A 19,698-nucleotide genomic window follows, 5' to 3' on the forward strand; every position below is an offset into this window, starting at 1 on the left:
GCAGCCCATGGAGTACCATGGTGGAGCAGGGTTCCATGCTGCAGCCCGTGGAGGAGACCACGGTGGAGCAGGTGGACCTGCACTGAGGGAGGCTGTGGCCTGTAGAGGAGCCCCGCTGGAGCAGATTCCAGGCTGGAGTTGCAGCCCGTGGGGGACCCAGGTTGGGCCAGTTTTCTCCTGAGGGATGGACCCTGTGGTACAGAACCATATCTGGAGCAGTTCTGGAAGAGCTGCTGCCTGTGGGAAGCCCACACTGGATCAGTTCACCAAGGCCTGCATCCCGTGGGAGGGACCCCACAGCACAGGAGATCAGAGTGATCAAGAAGGAGCGGTGGAGACGAAGTGCTGTAGACTGACCATAACTCCCCTTCCCCTGTTCCCCTGCACTGCTCAGGGGGGAGAAGGTGGAAGAGGGTGGATGCGTGGAAGGTGGTTTTGGTTTCTTTCCTTTCTTTCTTTCTTCTCTAACTTGTTGGTAATAGGAAATAAATCTTATTATCTCCGTGTGCTGAGTCTGGTCTGCCCATCACCATAATTGTTGAGCGATCTCCCCATCCTTATCTCTCCTTATCTCAACCCTTATCATATTTTCTCCCCATTTCTCTTTGAGGACGGGGAGTGAGAGAGCAGTTGTGGTGGAGCTCGGCCTCCCACCTGAGTAAAAGCACCACAACACACAAGTAGCTGAGATCCATTATACATCTAGTAACCATTAGAGGTTAAAGTACAGCCCAAGAACAGGCAGAGCAAGGGACTGTGCCCTTGCTCTGCCTGAACTCCAACTCCATCTGCTTCAGGTTAGCAAGGCACAGCACTATGACCAGGTTAAATTGCCCCATTAAGAGTCTGATACATTAACAAAGGAACTGTACCATTCAGAAATGATCAAAGTCCTTGCACACCCAATATGCAAGAGAGTCTGGCCAGCCTGGAGTATGAGTTGTCCAGTTCAACATCTATCTGAACCTGGATGAGAGCAGGTGTGCCTGTAGGTATGGTATCATCCCTGGAGCCTATACAGTAGATGAAAGGCATCAGGAGGAGGGCAAATATACCTATGTCTCATCACAGAATTACAGAAAGTGAGAATGGCCCTCTGGAGGCCACCTGGTACAACCCCCTGCTCAAGTTGGGACACACAGAGCAGGCTGCCCAGCACCACGTCCTGGTGGCTTTTGAAGGTCTCCAAGGAGGGAGACTCTGCAACCTCTCTGGGAAAGATCTGTCACCTGTACAATGAGGAAGTGATTCCTGATGTTTAGACAGAACTCCTTGTGTTCTAGTTTGTGCCCATTGCCTCTTGTCCTGGCACTGGAAAGAGCCTGGCTCCATCTTCACTGTACTCTCCCTTCAGGTATTTATAAACTGAATGCCATGAAAAAGAAAGAGAAATAGAGATAAAGGAAAAGAAAAAGACTTAAAAAAAAAAAAAAAAAAAAAAAAAAAAAAAACTTTCTAGTTAAATTCTCTTTCTTTTGAAACAATCTTTATCTGTCTTGCTTGTGTGCTCTTCCCTCCAAATCTCTTGCCTTGCAAGGTCAAGCAAATTTGAGTAGACTAGCCGGGTTTTGAAAGCTCTTCCCAACATGTTTATAATTATTACAGTTCTTTCACCTTTACATCCCATATCTTTAACAGAAATGCACACAAATGTGATAAAACAGACATTGAAATCAAACTGGTCATATCTTCTCACTCCCATTGAGGTGCCAGTATACTGCTTATGACCCCCATGCCTTTGCCCTGACAGAAGTCCTGGGGGCAGGGGAGAGGCAGCACTCCTTCCACCAGGTTTCTGAGCAGGTGAATCATTCAATCTCATCTTTCTTCTCATTTCTCATCTTCTTAATCTCTGGATCAATGAGATAACTTTTGTAACTTTCAAGATGCATGTTACACAATATGTCTGGACCTCAAATATATGAAAGGAAAGGAGCCAGGGCTTTCGTTATTCCTCCTCATTCAGTTTCTCAGGGATGACTTATGATGCTTAGAACTCTGCTCCCCTGTGACAGTCAAACTTTTTCCTCCAGGATAGTCTTACTAGGTGACCCAGGGTCACAGCTGTAAAGAACAAAATAGAAATCAGCCTCAAGGGACAAAAAAGCCTTTCCTAAATAGCCCAGCAATATGCAGGGGTTCTCCATGTTCAGACATAAGAGCATTAGTCTAACACTACAGAATTGCTACAGTGCCAAAGAAAAAGGCTGTTTCTACTAAATATCAACAAACACATTTATTGAAATTATGGTGTTATTGAAATTATGGTGGTAATAGTCTTTTTCTGTGTCACATTCCAAAATGAATTTTATATTTTGAACCTCCCTCAGTTGTAAAACTGTAATAATACATCCTGATTTTAGTGAGCAATGAAATCTCTAAATGGAAACAAGTATGTAAATAAATTATATGAGTTCAGGTAATATAATCTGAAAGTGTCATGATTTTTATTTCAGCTGATAAAATCATAGAAAGCAGACAAAATAATTTTAAATAGATTTGGAACTGTCCATAAGATAGAAGAGAGATGGTGCTTGAAGGATGATCAATTTTTTGACTGTACACATGGGTAACAGTACAGGGTATGGAATCATAGAATGGTTTGGGTTGGGAGGGACCTTAAAGATCATCTAGTTCCAAACCACCTGCCATGGGCAGGGACACCTCCCACTAGACCAGGTTGCTCAAAGCCCCATCCAATCTGGCCTTAAACACTTGCAGTGGTGGAGCATCCACAGATTCTCTGGGAACAACCTGTCCCAGTGCTTCACCACCCTCAGAGTAAAGAATTTCTTCCTTATATCTAATCTAAATCTACATTTTTTTTTTTTTTAGTTTTAAAATGTTACCTCTTGTCCTATTGCTACACTTCCTGAGATAGAGTCCTTCCTCATCATTTTTGTAGGCCCCATTTAGGTACTGGGAGGCCTCTAGAAGGTCTCCCTGGAGCCATCTCTTCTCCAGGGTGAACCCCAACTCCCTCAGCCTGTCTTCACAGGAGAGGTACTCCAGCCCCTTAATCATCTTTGTGGCCCTCCTCTGGACTTTTCTAATACTTCCATGATCTTCTTGTGCTGGAGGCCTCAGAGCTGAGCACAGTGCCCCAGGTGGGGTCTCTTGAAAGCAGAGCAGAGGGGGAGAATCACCTCCCTTGCCCTGCTGGCCATGTGTTGTTTTTTTTTTTGTTGCAGCCCAGGATGCTGTTGGCTTTCTGGGCTCCAAGTACACGTTTCCAGCTCACATTGAGCTTCTTGTCAACCAAAACCCCCACGTCCTTCTCATCAGGGCTGCTTTCAGTCCATTCTCCACACAGCCTGTGAAGAACTTTACACTTGCCATGTTGAACTTCATGAGGTTTGCATAGACCCACCTCTCAAGCCTGTCCAGGTCCCTCTGGATGACATCCCTTCCCTCCAGCATGTCGACTGCACCACACAGCTTGGTGTTGTTGTCAAACTTGCTGAGAACACATTAAATGTCGCTGTCCATGTCACCAACAAAGATGTTAAACAGTGCCAGTCCCAAACTGAACCCTGAGGAACACCACTTGTTACTCTTCACCCAGACATTAAGCCATTGACCAACTCTTTGTGTGCAACCATCTAGCACCCAATATTTTCTCCAGTTATTAATCAGTTCTACATTCTCCAAAATTTTATTGTAGGTATGAAAAGCTAAGTGACACTTCATTGACTCAGCAATGCTAGATGCAGAGACAAAAATTGCCTCCTTATCTTCTTTGCTACTTCCCTTATCCAGTTCCCAAGGATTAATTTAGCCTTTCCACCAGCACATTGAATGATAAGCTCCCATCACTATGCTAGTCAACTGCTGTCACTTCATCATTACTGATTTCTGAGATCATCTTTTAGTTTGACCTTATTCATTCAGCTCTAAATTGGGACACCTAAACATTTCTCTTTACATAGAGATTAATATATACAAGCTAGAATCAGGATTCAGTTAAAGACTAAGATAGCTGTGTTCAGATGCTAGCACATAGATATGCACAACAGCACTAAGAAGGTAGTTGATTCAGCAAGTATTATATTTACTGAGATAATATATTTACCGACTTCCAAAAGCCTGTTAAAATTTGGGTCAATGTTTTCAAATACTTTTGTGTAGAAAGAGAAATGCAATAGTGGATTTACCTCCCCAAATCCTTCCAAATAACTGATGATGTAAATGACTTCGATCCTGCCCCCACTTCTTTCAAAGATATTATTCAAACGTATTTGTGGTAAAACATTTTTCACAATCTAGAAAGACGAAGGCATTGACCCACCACTCCTCCAGTGAGAGCAGTTACCACTCTTGTATGAATAGTTACCACTATTGTATGAAGCTGGGGAGAAGCTCTGTTTTGTGAATCAAGCCTTTCATTTCAATTGTTGCTCTTAAAAGTGTCTGAGGAGAAAACATTTCATCTAGTGAAAAATTGAACATTTCATGTGACAAAACATGTTGTTAGAAACTTTAAAAATGAAGACTTCTACATCTATTTCAGAGCTGCTATATCCATATCAAATATATATTCTAACTATGTATAAGAAAACACTGCTGCCTTGCTTGACTTTATTGCATGTTTTCAACTCCTGAGCCCTGGAAAGTGGAATTTCCAGCCAAACGATTCTTTGTTCAATTTATTTATGGAAGACTAAATTGGTCTACCACTTATGTTGTGTCTTTTTATTCTGCTATTTTAAGCCACTTGTGGCTGTCCCAGATAGTTGCTGGCTGACAGGATTAGTCCCCTTGAGGGAAGATGAACAATTCCAATTTTACAACCACTTTTGGCTGAAGCAGCAGACCAGGGCATTGCTTTCTTCAGAAATGAGACTTTTAGTTTTAAAGCATTTGCATAGCTACTGGCTTGGCTGCAGGATATTCTTTTCTTCTCTTTCCCTGATCTGTGGGAAAGAACAGATCACCAAGAGGATCCCTTGGATATTACGTTTGCAGATCCCTGAAGTCATGTAATCAGTTCCAGCACAAGAGTTTCTTCCTACTACAGATGGCAACTCCACTTTACAAAGGTCCATTGCACAATTTCAGTTGCACTACACTCAAGACAAATGTGCAGTACAACAGTAAACCAGATTTAAGCTGCATACTTTTCCACTGTGTTCTTTTTATAGGGAACAGACTTTCTCTTCTTGCTCTTCCAGGAGAATCTTTAGTTAGATACCTTGTCCATCTTCTAGAAATATAAGGGATGATTTTTCAGGCACATACAGCAGAAATTTGAGGTCCAGAAGTCACTGAACAATATTACATGTAAAATGGCCACATTCCCTCCCTGAGTGTCGTGTCAAAAGGGTGCATCCTTGCTCCTTCTGTCATCTTTTATCACCCAAGCACTCTGGGCACCATCACCAGTAAATACACATAAAGAGTAAATGGTACATGTGCATCACACATCACTGACTGCATTTTGTTTTCTCCTGCAAAAGGATCCTTGGGACTTACCTTCTCTGTCTATCCTGCCTACCTTGAATAATTCCTTATGGTGCACACAGCAGCAGATGATGTCTTTGTACATAAAGGCAGGAAAATGGACCTGCAGGCTCCACTGGGACGTCCTACCACAGCCACAGTCAGATAATTAATAAAAAGTCCCTGTAAGCCTGTTTTATGGTAGAACTAAAGGGGAGCTTCTGGGCAGCACAGCCTCATTTACATGTAGGTTATGCTTTATTTTAAAAGAAGTATCCAGAATCACTGAAACTTTTCTGAAGTGGTAAATTTAAACTCCTACTGACAGCAAAAGTAATTGCTGTATGCAGATTAAACCCAACTGTTTGGAAAGTTCAACTCCATTTCCCAGCTCCATTTTCCACAGTGTAAGCATTCCTGTAGAACTACATTTCGTTGCACAGATGGTCTATGCAAAAAACACAACAACAACTACTCATTGTTATACATTTCTGGTGCCAAAACATACAGAAGGTTTATATGTCACTATGGAAAGGTAAGACTGAAGTAAGGCTATTTCTCAGGTAATAAAATCATCTTTTCTTTCATCTTCTCTTTCATAAGGGTAGTTGTTGCCCTGAATGTCTCTATGCATTCGATGGACAATAAAAAGCTTTTTTTTTTTCCCATAAGCATCAGCACTTCTAACTACTTCATTAAATTAAACACGTTTCTCACAACCCTTCTTTACTTCCCTAACAACCTGTCCAAAGTCATGTAAATCAAGGCCACAGCAATCTGATAAGAAAAATAGCTGCTAATTCAGAAGAACTCAGGTAGGTTATTCCCTGCATGGGACACAGCTCTGGGTGTGAGGACATGAGGGCTCTGGCATCAGATTTTAAAAGCTCTGGTTTTAAAAGCCATCCTGTCAAGACAGCACATACTTGAATAAAACTAACACTCATCCAAGTCTGAAATCAAGGTAAGTGTCTCCTGCTTAATACAGCCCTCCTATCTACTGGGATAAATGAGTTGTGACAGTAAGTCTGAATAGTTCTCATGGATGTTCATGAACTTATGTTATAAACAAGACTGGGGAAAGGTTTAAGAGAACACACACTGTGTTTCCATAGCTAACTCATACAAACCTCTTGTTTCTACCAGGAAAACCTCTCTGAGTGTGGACACTCACTACATAGCCATCCTATCCATTAACATTCTCACCTTGGCTTGGCATTTTCTTCTGTGCTAACCATCAAAGAGGTGCAAAGTTGAACTAGCTGTTGTGCTGAGGTGCCCAGCTGAATGGGGAGAAAACCTGGAGAGCGTCATGTCAGGGAGACAGATAGACATCTGAGGCCACTGCCTCCTTACCCCCAGATGTGAACACACCACTCGCAGCCATTCAACACAATCTGCTATGCTACTCAGCATTTTCTTCCTACTCCACCAAACCAATTAACTAGTAACTGCTTTTGTTCATCTCGCATCACACATATGGTTCTACAACTATTCCAAAATACCCAGTGAGTCCCCAGGGTTTTCTTTTTCGCTATTTTTTTTTTAATTATTTTGATTGTAAGTCTCTGTCACAGCCTGCCTGTGATGAGACCCAGCAGCACATCAGACATGCAATCTCTCCATGTTGTGTGAAGCGTGCACACCGTATGCAGAGCATCATTCCCCCCGTGGCAGAGTATTTCCTTCCAATGATCTGTACACACAGCAAGTGGCACTTATTTCAGCATAATTTAAAAAAAAAAAAAAAAAAAAAAAAAAAAAGTAACCACAGGTAACTTGGTAGCATACATGAGTTCAGAGTGCAGGCAGAGGTGTTTGTATCCAATAGTCACAAAGATACCCAAAGATGCCTGTGACCTTTTTAAGTGATTTCATCTCTGACATTGTCAGGACCAAAGTCCTGCTTGCCACATTTTTATGTTTCTGATCATGTTGAAAAAAAATATAGAAACGTTCATACAAGGCAAAACCATGACTCACTTAATTTGTCATTTTAAGACTATAATTTCTCTAATTTCCAGCAGAAGGCCTGGATTCTGCAACCACTGCCAATAGGATCCTTTTTCAATCAAAATTCACCTGTAAGAAGAAGCTGAACTGTAATTTCTTGGCCACACAAATTCTAATTGCTCCTTCTTGGAAGATGCAATTTATTCACCAATAAATTCACCTGGCTGAAGTTGCAGGGGGAACCAGGAGAGAAGGTGGTATTTATAGAGTGTTGACCCATAACAATTTGTTCTGCCTCCTGTGACTCTTTCCAATCTTTTGACAAGCAAAATAAATAAATAAATAAACAAACAAACAAAAAAATAAAAATCAAAGGCATGGTCCCCTGCAATCTTTGCTTATCTACTGTTAATGGATTTTTTAGTATGGAAAAGGGGATATTGAATAGGCGTACTGTTTTCTCTTGCAAGTGCTGAACTTTTGAATCCCATATTTTCCACATTACATGAAGTTGCTCAGATAATAAACCATCATAATTGACATAGGAATATATATATATACAAATCATGACTGTCCAAAATTAGTAAGGGCTTCAGTCTGGCTTCAAAATGCTATGTTTAAATTAACTATAAGATTTTCAATGCACTTCAACTATATTCTTCTATACAGGGGCAGAAATAGAGGCAATATGCTGAAACTTACAGAGCTCCACATAAGTAGAGCGAGATTAGAATTAAAGGAAGGAACCTGTGTCCAGGTCCTATATTCCCTCTACTTCATAATCCCTTAAGGGAGAAAAAAAAAAAAAAAAAAAAAAAAAAGTTGGCAATATTAAGCTATTGCTGGGGGGAAGCAAAACTCACACTACATCTTTCTGAAAGCAAAACTAATTTCAGTGAATAAATATTGATTCAAAAAGCAGACAGACAGATCTATCTCATCAGAATAACACACAACTCCACTCCAACTTTCCAATCAAAATGGAGGTCAGAGGAATAGTAAGGAAATCCCCCAAAATACAGCAGGGTGTATCTGTGCCAGGTTTCCTCTCCTCCAGTCTGTGATCACTCTGCCTTGGGTAACGGCCACACATCACTAGCTGCAGAGTTCTTTGTTTGATTTGTGGATGGATACAAGGCTGGTTTTGTTGGTGGTAGTGGTGGTTTTTGCTGTTGTTTTGTTTGTTTGTTTGCTTAGAGGAGAGCAGTAACATTTTTTTTCTCTTTGCTTAATGAAATTTCTGAATTGAATACTGAAGAGATACCTGCCTTCATGCACTTTTATGGCATCTTAAAAAAATTGAATGATGATAAAGCTGTTAACACTACCTATGCTTCAGCCACTTCCAGTCTTTCATTTCAGTGCTTGCACAAATACAGAAATGTACCTTATTATAAATAGTAACATATTGAATGTTCACAAATGCCAAGCTTATCTCCAGAGAAGGCAAATGAATTAAAGGGTGTTGGTTTTGTCTTTTTGTTGGTGCTGTTGTTTTATTTTATTTATGTTTTTAATAATATTTAATATTTTATGTTTTGTTTTATTTTATTTTATTTTATTTTATTTTATTTTATTTTATTTTATTTTATTTTATTTTATTTTATTTTATTTTATTTTATTTTATTTTGTGTGTGTGTGTGTGTTGTCTTTTTTTCTAATTTTTTCCTAAGGAAAGCCCAAGGCATGATGACTATTCAATGAAATGCGTGGACAATATTAAAGAACAATTTTTAATGGTCTTATCTGACCTAATAAAAATCAATTCACTAGTCATCAAAAATCTCAGTAAAAAGTGAAGAGAAAAATTCTTAATTCAAAATCATGGCCTCATTCCAACAGGTGGAGAAAAGCAAACTGGAAAACATGTACTAAATGTTACTTTCATATTAAAGTGATCAAAATTGATCCTTCAGTCTCACACACTTTCTTTTAAAGTACACCGACTCTCGTTTCTTAATGTACAACACAAATAAATTCAGTATATTTACGGTTTATAAGAGAAAAAAAAAATCTACAAATTTATAAGGTTGCTCTGTCCCAGATAGTTTTGTGAAGCTAAACAGGAGACCAATTTTAAACAAAAGAAAACAAAACAAAAGTTTTTATAAAACTGTTTGATAATATTTCATGTTTGATAATATAATGATAATATTTCATTTGGGGAATTCTTACAGTTTAATGTTGTTGTAAATACAATCAACATAATTCATTTTGGAAAGTAATTTTTAAGTAAAGCTTATATTCTTTTTAAAGGATTATAATGATTAAAATCATCCAAACAACCCTTTTCAATTAAAAGTTTTCATTTTCAATTAATTCATATTTTGTGATAGGTTGAAAGTATGGTTCAGTTAGTTTTATCTGGATTCTGCTTAGATTTCAAAAATCTCCTACTAAGACATTTTAAAATTCCCGGTTTCCCATGGAGTTTGTCTCTATGGCTTTCTCTTATAACTTGATTCTTCATATTCTGACACCAGATTTTATGTTTTTTTTTGTTGTTTGGTTGTGTTGTATTTTTTCCTTTTTGTTTGACTGACAAAAATGTTCCATGTAGCTAAAATCTACTTCTGATGTTATTGGGGATACAAATCGTGTGTGCATTTATGTTTCTTTAGTCACATAATTTTATATATTTCATTTTTTGAGATTACAAAACTAGTTACAAATAAAATGTAAAATAGGTTACTTATATTTTAATAGTGTCAGCTTTTATTTTGTATTTTGTCTGTGAAAAATAATGAAACACATACATATAAACAAGCTGATGCCGTGGTCATCAGTGTCCTTACATGTCCTTAAATGGTTTTGTTGGCAACAATATAATGGGCATTAATCCACTGGATTTTTACTTCTAGAAATGAAGAGACCTAAGTAGAAGATTTATTTTCTCCTTGAATTCTTACTGATTATTTCTCTTCATTAGACATTCAGATTCCTCTGTGATGAGAGGCATAAAACTAAGACAGATGAGCAGACAAAGATAACTATAATTCAATAAAATCTCTGCTCAAAACCCCATCTCAAAGTAATAAGGACTTTACTTTCAGGGAAATAATGAAAGTATTTTAATGAAAGTAGTTAAGAGGTTTAACAGACCACCCTCTATTTATCTACTGTTAGTTATTTAAACTTCTTATTTACAGAAATACAGTTATTTATCAAGTTTTCTGAAAGCCAGAGGAAGAACCAGAGAAATGTGAATGTGTTTAGATCATAAGAAATAATTGGATTATGTATGAGCTATCAACTAAAGCCTGTAATTGCAAAAATAACAGCAAAGCACAACTAATGAAATGAGATTACTAAATAGTCATAGTTGACTTCTGTTTTCTTCCCAGGCAAAGGGACTGGACTTGCAACCAGACAAGCACTTTCAAAGCAATTAAATGCTTGTGATATCAGCTGCAAGGTTGCCTCCCCAAACCAGCAGCACTTTTACCAGCATCCAGCAAACCGCTAATAAGAATCAGGAATGAAACAGCTGGGGGCTGCAGAATCATGTTGCCATGGAAACCACTGCAGGTGTGTGGTTCAAGGAATAATAAACCCTAGATTTTCAGGGTTTATAATAAAAAAAAAAAAAAAAAAAAAAAGGAAGAAAGGAAAAGAAGACACAAACTGAAATAAATATCACTAATCAAGGGCATTGCAAGCATTTTTGAAAGGAGGACAGAATAGCATTGTTAAATGTGATCTGTCAGGAAGAACATTACAGGAGACAAAGGGATTTAGCTAAAAGGTACCTTGGTGTACAAAGTATGCCAGGAAAAGGAAGAAGAGAACAGAACTAAACAAAAGAAGAATACAAACACCAGAGGTCAATGAAAGAGAAGTAAAATCTATTACAGGTCACTGAGTTTAGAAGAAACAACAGAAGGAAAAGAACAGTTCAAAAACTGATATGGGAATCAGGACCTCTTGGATTTCATAATCTAGTTCTAGTTCTCTTGTGCCAAAAATCACTTGAACATCAAGTCTCTCCCTCGTATAACATATAGAGTATCCTTTCCCAGAATTAGCGCTCATTCATCTCCACATCTCAGCATGTGTTGAGATCCATTCATCTCAACATGTGTTGATGGATCCAATTTTCAAAGATATTTAAAGTCCTGAAACTCATTGAATTTGCTCAGCTTCTAAGCAGGATGAGCACTTAGTTCACATTCATATCAGTGGACCCAAGGCACCTCATATTCATCTTGCCTGTCTGAGGACTACTGGCACCCTAAATTTTCTTTACAATCTAGTGAAGGGGACTTGTAATTCTAAGACTGAGCCAACCAAGATTTGAATTGGTTTCTGTCTCTCAAGTGGCTCTATAGGATGCAATATCAATGCCATTTTTAGTAAGACTGTATTTATACATGTAGTTTCCTATTTGTAGATTTTATGAATAAAAAGAAAAATGCTGTCCAGAGATGTAGAGCAATACCACTCCAGGCTCACAATACTCATGCAAAGGAAGAGGAGAATTCTCAGAAGATTGTGACGTTTGCAAAGGAGGTTTAACGTCATGCATGGTGATGGCCTCTCTACTAGATACTCACATACTGCTTTGTGATAAATTGACCTCCACAGAGCAGGGAGAGATTAGGGTTGTTTGCAAGAGTAAAAAAGAATATGGACAGAGAGATCTGGCTGATATGGATTATTCAGATTCCCTAAAAGCATTTAGCAAGATTATCAGTTCTTAAAAAAAAAAAAAAATACAAAAAAATACAAAAAAATACAAAAACAATTTTTCTCTTGATTAGCTTCTCAACATAGGGGCTCATCTTTACAGTTTAGGAACTTATGATAGGATGTTTATTTTTCCCTGAATGACGTAAATGAGATCATAATAATTATAATTCTGATAATTATAATCAAATAATCTGATTCAGAGTACTAACATTATGAATGTTAAATGCTGCATAAGATCATCATTATATTGAGCAGTTGCTGATATAATGGCATGTAACAATGAGTTATGAGAAATGTAAAGCAATTTGTCCACTCATAATAATGGAATTTAAGTTAGATATTACTAAACAGGAAAAAAGATTCCATTAGGAAGCAACAGAACTGGCAATATGAAAAGAAGAGGAAAAGAAAAATAAAAAAAGAGAGAGAGAGAAAGAAAAAGGAGAAAAAAATGAGAAAAAAAGAAAAAAGATAAAAAAAAGAAAAGAAAAAAAGAAAAAAGACAATCAGACATAACCCAAGGGCAGAGCTGTGGATTACTTGTGTGACACAGGGGAAAAAAAAAAAAAAAAAAAAAAAAGATCAGTAAGAAAGTGAAAAGGAAAGTGGGGAGGAAAAAAAGCAAGAGAATTAATTTTGTGAGACTAAAATAAAATAAAATAAAATAAAATAAAATAAAATAAAGAAAGAAAACAGGGAACAAAACAGAGATAACATTCATTACCAAAGGACAGAAAATCACAGAAGATGAAAAGAACTGAAATGTTTAGTGTCTTTTTGCTCCAATTTTCCTAAGATTAAACATGACTAGACACTCAACACAATTAACATTTCTAAGTGACAATAGTAAAACAGGCCAAAACAATGAAAGACTTCATTAAAGACAGAGAGTCAGATATAATCAAGACAGCTAAGCCTCATGAAAATTTATATTAGGTATTTAAGAAACAAGCTAAAGCAACCTCCAAATTCAAGAGCCCAAGAAAGATAAGAGATTTTCCAGAGAAAAAGTTATCACAGTAGCTTTAAAAGAAAAAAAAAAAAAAAATCAAAAAAAAAATCCAGGAATCACCAGGGAAGTGAAGATTAAACTCTGGTATCTGAAAGAAAGTTGAAAAAATATTAAATTATTTTGTAAGATATTTGATATTAACATGGCAAGAAATATAAAAATGGATTGTCCAAAACAGATGTCATTGCACTAATCAAATTTACTTCCCTGTCAGGGCTATTGGACTTTGTATTGTGAAGCACTTTAACATATATGCCTTGCCTTTAAGAATGCTTCTGACACTTAACATTTACATAGAAAAACTAGGGAAATATCATTTAGGTGAAGTTAATAATAGGTGCTTGCACAACCAATTGAAAATAATAAGAAAAGAACATATTCGGAGAATAGTTATCAGTTAGCCTGGAAAGGCAGGAGATTAAATGGAAGATCTGTCATAGGTCTTGAATAACATTCTGACTTTCCAGTAGCGATATGGTTGATAGTCCAGAAACAATTTGTGGATGCTACAATGCTGCAAATGCCATGAAGATTTTCTTAAGGCCTCTTATTGAAGTGCCCTGAAATGTTAAAAAAAAAAAAAAAAGTACATTTGAGGAAAAAAGTGCAAATACAAAAATTAGAATAACTGTTTACATAATACTACTGCAGAAATGCAGCTGGGGTTACAATAAACCAAAAACAAGATGAGTTGAGAACATGAGATGGTTGTCAAAAGAGCAAAAGTAATTCTGGAATGAAGGTAGAGGAACACTAAATGAAGGCCATGATAAGTAACCATTCCATTCTGCAAAGTACTGACAAGGCCTTAACTATGATACAAATTCAAATGAAAATTGACAAAATCCAAAAAGGATATTCCAAAAAAAAAAAAAAAAAGATAAAAGAACTAAGAAAAAAAAAATATTTTCTTAAGATGGAGATCTTTTTAAATCATTTTCAAAATGTAAAAGATTATAAGGAAACAATATTGTGATATTCTCCAAGATGCTAAGAGTTAATTTGAATATTTTTCTACTACATTTTTAGGTAAATTACATAAAACAAAACTTTTCAATAAAATGACAGTGAACTAGTAGGACTGATTTCCTGTGGAGCGTGTCAAGGTAGGACACTTCTAAGAACAGATTAAAAACTGACAGATACCCCTGTCTGGGTATAAATAATGCTGCTTCAACTCTAGATATAGACAAAATGATTATATTGGCCTTTATTTTGTGTTTTACATATTCTTAAAATATGTACAGGATTCCATGGATGCTCAGTCATTGAAATCGTCTACAAAATAAATAGGAATTATGTGATCAATAGCATGACATTGCAGCGTCTGCACATGCAAAAAGATGTTCTTTGCAACACTTTCTCTTATTCCATGCCAGCTACTCATGTTTTCCAGTGCTGGTGTCACTGGAAAAAGGCTAACGTAAAGAAGATACGACTGTCAGTCTAACACAAATATAGCTTTTGGTATTAACTTGCTGATGGCTGCATCTTAGAACCTGCTACAGTTTATAATTTGGCCACCACTATTATTGTCAAATCACTACTTGAAACAGAATGGCAAGGTAAATATCCTATAATGCAGAGACTGTTTTCTGTCTGTTGTCACTGGTTTGACTTTCTTGCTATTGAAGATGTTTGACCTGGCTTCTGCTTCAGGTAACTATTGAGATAAACATGGATTAATTTCTGCAGGGAATCTATTTATTCAATATATTTGCAATTGCTTGCTTGCAAGAGGCTGATAGATATTTTTAAAATAATGATCTTTAAGAGTAAGAATTGGCTATTTGCTAAATGCATCAGACTTTGAGTTCTTCCCACATTAACTCTGAAAATAGCACAGGAGAAGGGTGGCAACAGATACTGTGCATCACTTCTTTTGGAGATAAAAAGGGCATTGTTTAATTCCAAAGTTTTCATTTTAGATAGCAATTTTTGTTACCTCAACTAAGCATTCTGTGTTGCTATGTTGAATAAGCATACCAAGATATCCATGAAAACTTGGATTCGATGTCACAGAAAATAATGTCTCAAAGTCCAGGAGCAGCTATGAAGAAAAGGCTGAATTAGCAGAGACAGATGAATCTTAGAGTTCAGGATGCTTAAGCATAAACTGATACTTGACAAAACTTGTACTGATTAAAATTTGTAAAAGATATTAAAACAAGTAGCAACAGATTTTTTCTCACATTTTGTAAAAGCAACGAAAACAAACAGAGGAAACTTTGCACTGGAAATGTGGCTACAGTGTTTCTAGCAAGACAATGATGAAGAATATGCAGGGAATGTAGGATACCTAATAAGATTACAAAAATGCAAATGTATGCATTTGGACCAGGACAAAAATGCAGTGAACGCTCTGCCTTCATATCAAGGGGGGTTTACATTCTACATTGTAGAAATGTGACAGAGCTAGAACCTGGGCTTTTATATTCAGTGTCAAGGTTTTTTAATCATTTCTCCCATGTAAATTAATTCCTTCTTAGGGATATGCTTTTAGCTGTTTAAAAGAAACAAACAAACAAACAAAAACAGATATCTGGCTAAAAATAAAATACATGTAAATACAAATAAAATGTAAGTAAAAATAAAAAATATAAAAAACATAAAAAATAAAAATAAAAATCAAGCATGTTAGTTTATGTCAGTTTTGGCTTCCATAGAGTACAGGACTTTACGACATTTCTTTTTTTGGAAAGAATTAACAATTGAAGAGATGGAAGACCCATAAAATTGTTTTTCTATCAGTTGTAGTTAAAGTGAGATTAATGCATTTCTTTGCTGAGTAACAACCTGGACATAAGCAACATTATCTCTAGCCCACTACTGCCATTTCTAGTAACAGCCCTCATGGTTTGCACTGACTTTTCAAGGCTTCAGGACTGAGACTTTTTCATTTCCTTTGTTTGAACTTATCTTGACCTGCATGGAACTTTGTTTAAATGTTCTTAGCCATATAAGCATTTTTGTAACAAACAGCATACCAATATCTAATTTTGTTGTTTTGTTTTGCTTTGCTTATCTCTGTACTGTATAACCATAGTTTTAAATAGATCATAGAAACAAGCAGTTGTTCTGTATGAAGTGGTACATTTATGACTAAGACAAGGAAGTAGTGTGGAGGAATACAGGCCTAGTGTGACAGAAGGGGCCTTGAAAAGTAGGTACATGTGTTGTGGTGAAGAAAATTGTCATGGGATACTCAAAAGATGTGGCACAAGCTGATGGTGGATATGCTTTCTGCCTAATTTTTAGAATACCAACCAGGTAAGAGACTGCCTAATCATGATACTGCAGAGTTAAGCAGGAACCAACTTTAACCAATAAACCACAACAGTGGCCCCACAAAAAATCCTATACTGAAGCATGGACATCAAAGAATCCAGAGGAAGGTCCAAGGTCAAAAAATTGTCAGAGGAGGACTCCTTTTGGAGCCCACTCCTTCCTTTGGGAGAACCCTCCAGCCCCACACTAGCTGCGGCTGTAGGCTTTGTCTCTCTCTGAGCCTAAACCCAAACTTTAACCCCTACATAGGGATTCTCTGTCCAAAGAATCTGTTGGCCCAGCTGAAAATTCTCAGTGGAGAAATCTCCCAGCCATCAGCATGTTCCTTCGAAATGTCCCTGAAGCCTCACTGTCACCAAGCTCCAGGCTTTGTCTCTCTCCTAACCATACTCTTGACCACCAGCATACCCAAGGGCTGGGCTGAGCCTCAGTTGTCGATCCTCAGGTGGTCCAAATGGAGGAGGCCATGCTGAGGTCCCACTCTCTGCACAGGACCATTCAGACCTGTGAAAGAGAAACTCAAAGAACTCATCAGATCTTGGTGGGAAAGAACAAGTCAGGACATTTTGTTAACTTCTACCTGCTCACAGGAACAGTGAACACTATGCCCACCTGTGGTGGCATCACACCACCCAACACACCACCCTTTTAAGAGAATGAGCCTTACCTCGTCTTTTTTAACATTGGCAACCTACGTAAACAAGGCTGAGGCCCCATCACTTCAAATGGGTCAAGAAAAATCACTGTAAGGAGTTAGTTCCAGGACAGAAAGAAATCATTGACAAATCAAAACACAGACCTAATGAACCCATGTAACATCATCTAATTATTGGCAGATTATTTCACAGCATTCTCTCAGGCTGATTCATAAAGTATTCACAAGCACCCATTAGAATACAAGCCATGAATTCATGGCAGTGGGGTTTGAAGCTCTTTTCGGTAATTTTATTCTAAACATCTGTACGTGGCATTTTTTGCTGCTGTTCGCAGGGATATCTACTTCTGTATCCCAGATTCTGATGTTTTTCTATCACTGTTTTGTCTTCATCTTAAAAAACAAACAAACAAACAAACAAAAAAACACTTTAGATTAATTAAAAAATAAAACAAAACACAACAACAACAAATCTGGCAGCCTAAAAAAGTAACAGGATTTGATAAGCAGTTTGGAATGGAATGTGGAGAATAAAACTCATGTGTAAAAATAGTCACTGAAATATTCCAAATTGGCAAAATCAATAAAAGTCTGAACATCTGATACATGGAATTATCTCAAACAGGAAATCCAAGCTACATTCATCCATTTAATTTTTCATTACAAATGTCTGGAATAGCTCTAACAAGGGCACTTTATTTAATTTTTTCAGTCACACAATATTTGAAGCCCTCAGCCAGTTTACATAGAAGCTATGGTTAGAAGACAAAGCAGAACTAGGGTAGGCAGCCAAAAAACAAAGTAACCACACAACTACTCTGAAATTAAAGGCAATTTTTACACAAAAATAACTTGATTATCTCTAAGCATCATACAGCATCTTCTCTATGCTTTATGCACTAAATTCTTTAAAAGAGGTAGAAAGACCAGCCAAAGGGGCTGTTGTTCTCTTCTAGCACATCTCTGACGGGAGCAGCTAAAACCTGGCTGAAGGCATATTTCCTAGTGGCTGCTCTAAAAGAGAGCTGCAGGCTGGCCCAGCATCAAAGTCCCTGAACATCTCTGGACAGCCACCTTCTTTTTACTTATAAACTCCTCAAATCGGAAGATGCATGCATAAATATAGTCTTAGAAAAAAAAAAAAAAAAAAAAAAGAAAAAAAAAAAAAGATATTGCATCTTCCAGAGTCCTTGGAGAAAAAGAATATGATTCATATCTTGGTTAGTTCTGCTATTTTTGTTAAAGCTACATATCCCCTTCACTGGAGTGTAGGATTAAGTCCTTTCTCAGATGATATTTCAAAAAGTGACTAGCAATAATGCATCAATAAATTTACAGTTACAGTTTTGAGACATTGACTCTAGTTTACTACCAAAAATTAAGCAATCTGAAATGTCAGAAATTGTGACCGTCCATCTCTGTGGACAGAGGAGTGGTAGCAAGTGTTAACATTCCTCAACCCAGTAAGGAAAAATTACACTGAAAGAGAACAAGCAACCATAATGTCCTCCTTCATTTGCCCCACAGTTTGTTTTTTAAAGCTCACCACACAATCCACTAACTGCAAAGAACACACAAGTGAAATTTCATCCCATAAGGTCAAAATCTCAAAGTTACAAATGTATTGAGCAATGCAAACTGATTTGCAGCTTTTAAGAACTAGAAAAGCTGCCAGCTCCGAGAACTGAAAGCTAAAACTCTTGGCATCAAACACCCCCAAAATGTTATTTCCCACAACAATGCTAGTCTCTGGTAGAAGGAAGAGCTCTCAGTTTAAACCAATCTCAACAGTAAAGTAGAGCTTTGAGATGCTGGCTGCCCACCACCACCTCCCATGCAAGGTCAGGCAACTCTTCTCAGTAATCTTCAGTGGCAGCTCTGTAAGCACCAGAGGATGTGTTGTTCAGACTTATCCTAAGGATGCCAGAAATTATACTACTCTTTTCACTGCAGTTATGGTGCTGTTTTATCAAGGCATATTTCTCTGGTTAAGCCTTTGTAGATCTGAAATTTTGTAGAGCTAGAGAAATAGCAGAGAGGTGTTTAGGATTAAAAAATCCAGTTTACTGATTTTTGTTCTGCAGATTTAACCCTTAATTATTGAATTGTGATTAAAACCAGAAGCTGAAACTAGTAGCTACAATAACTAACATAGTAATGAAAGGAAGCCTTCTCAAATATGATGTTGGTACCAATTCGTATTCTCTATGATCAATAGATCAGAGTGTTATTGGGAACGAGGAAGAATTTACTCCATGCTGTCAAAGGCCTCTCCCAACTGCATAGAACAGCATTTAAACCCTTGCTAAAAATCGTATACCATAAAATGGCATGAAAAAGTGACAAGAAGGATGCAGAATATTGTCAGTGCAATCACAGCAATAGAAGAGGATTTAACAGTGGGAGTTGATTCTGTCTGCTGTTTCATTCCACTGTTAATAATCCTCCGGACCTTGAGCCTTTTCCAAAAGATGTTGGATACACTGAGATCAGCGAACATCTGAATGAACTTTGGAAAGTGATTCTTGTACTTCAGATCTGAAATTTAACAGGTTGAGCTGCAGCTCTGGGTATATAAGATCCTTTCAGTCTTCAGAGGCATTATTCTACAATAAAACCAAAACTGTGCCAAAACATTGGCACAAGCAAGACCTATAATCTC

This window comes from Aythya ferina (genome assembly GCF_964211825.1).
Source record: "Aythya ferina genome assembly, chromosome: 3".
In the NCBI taxonomy this organism is placed as follows: domain Eukaryota; kingdom Metazoa; phylum Chordata; class Aves; order Anseriformes; family Anatidae; genus Aythya; species Aythya ferina.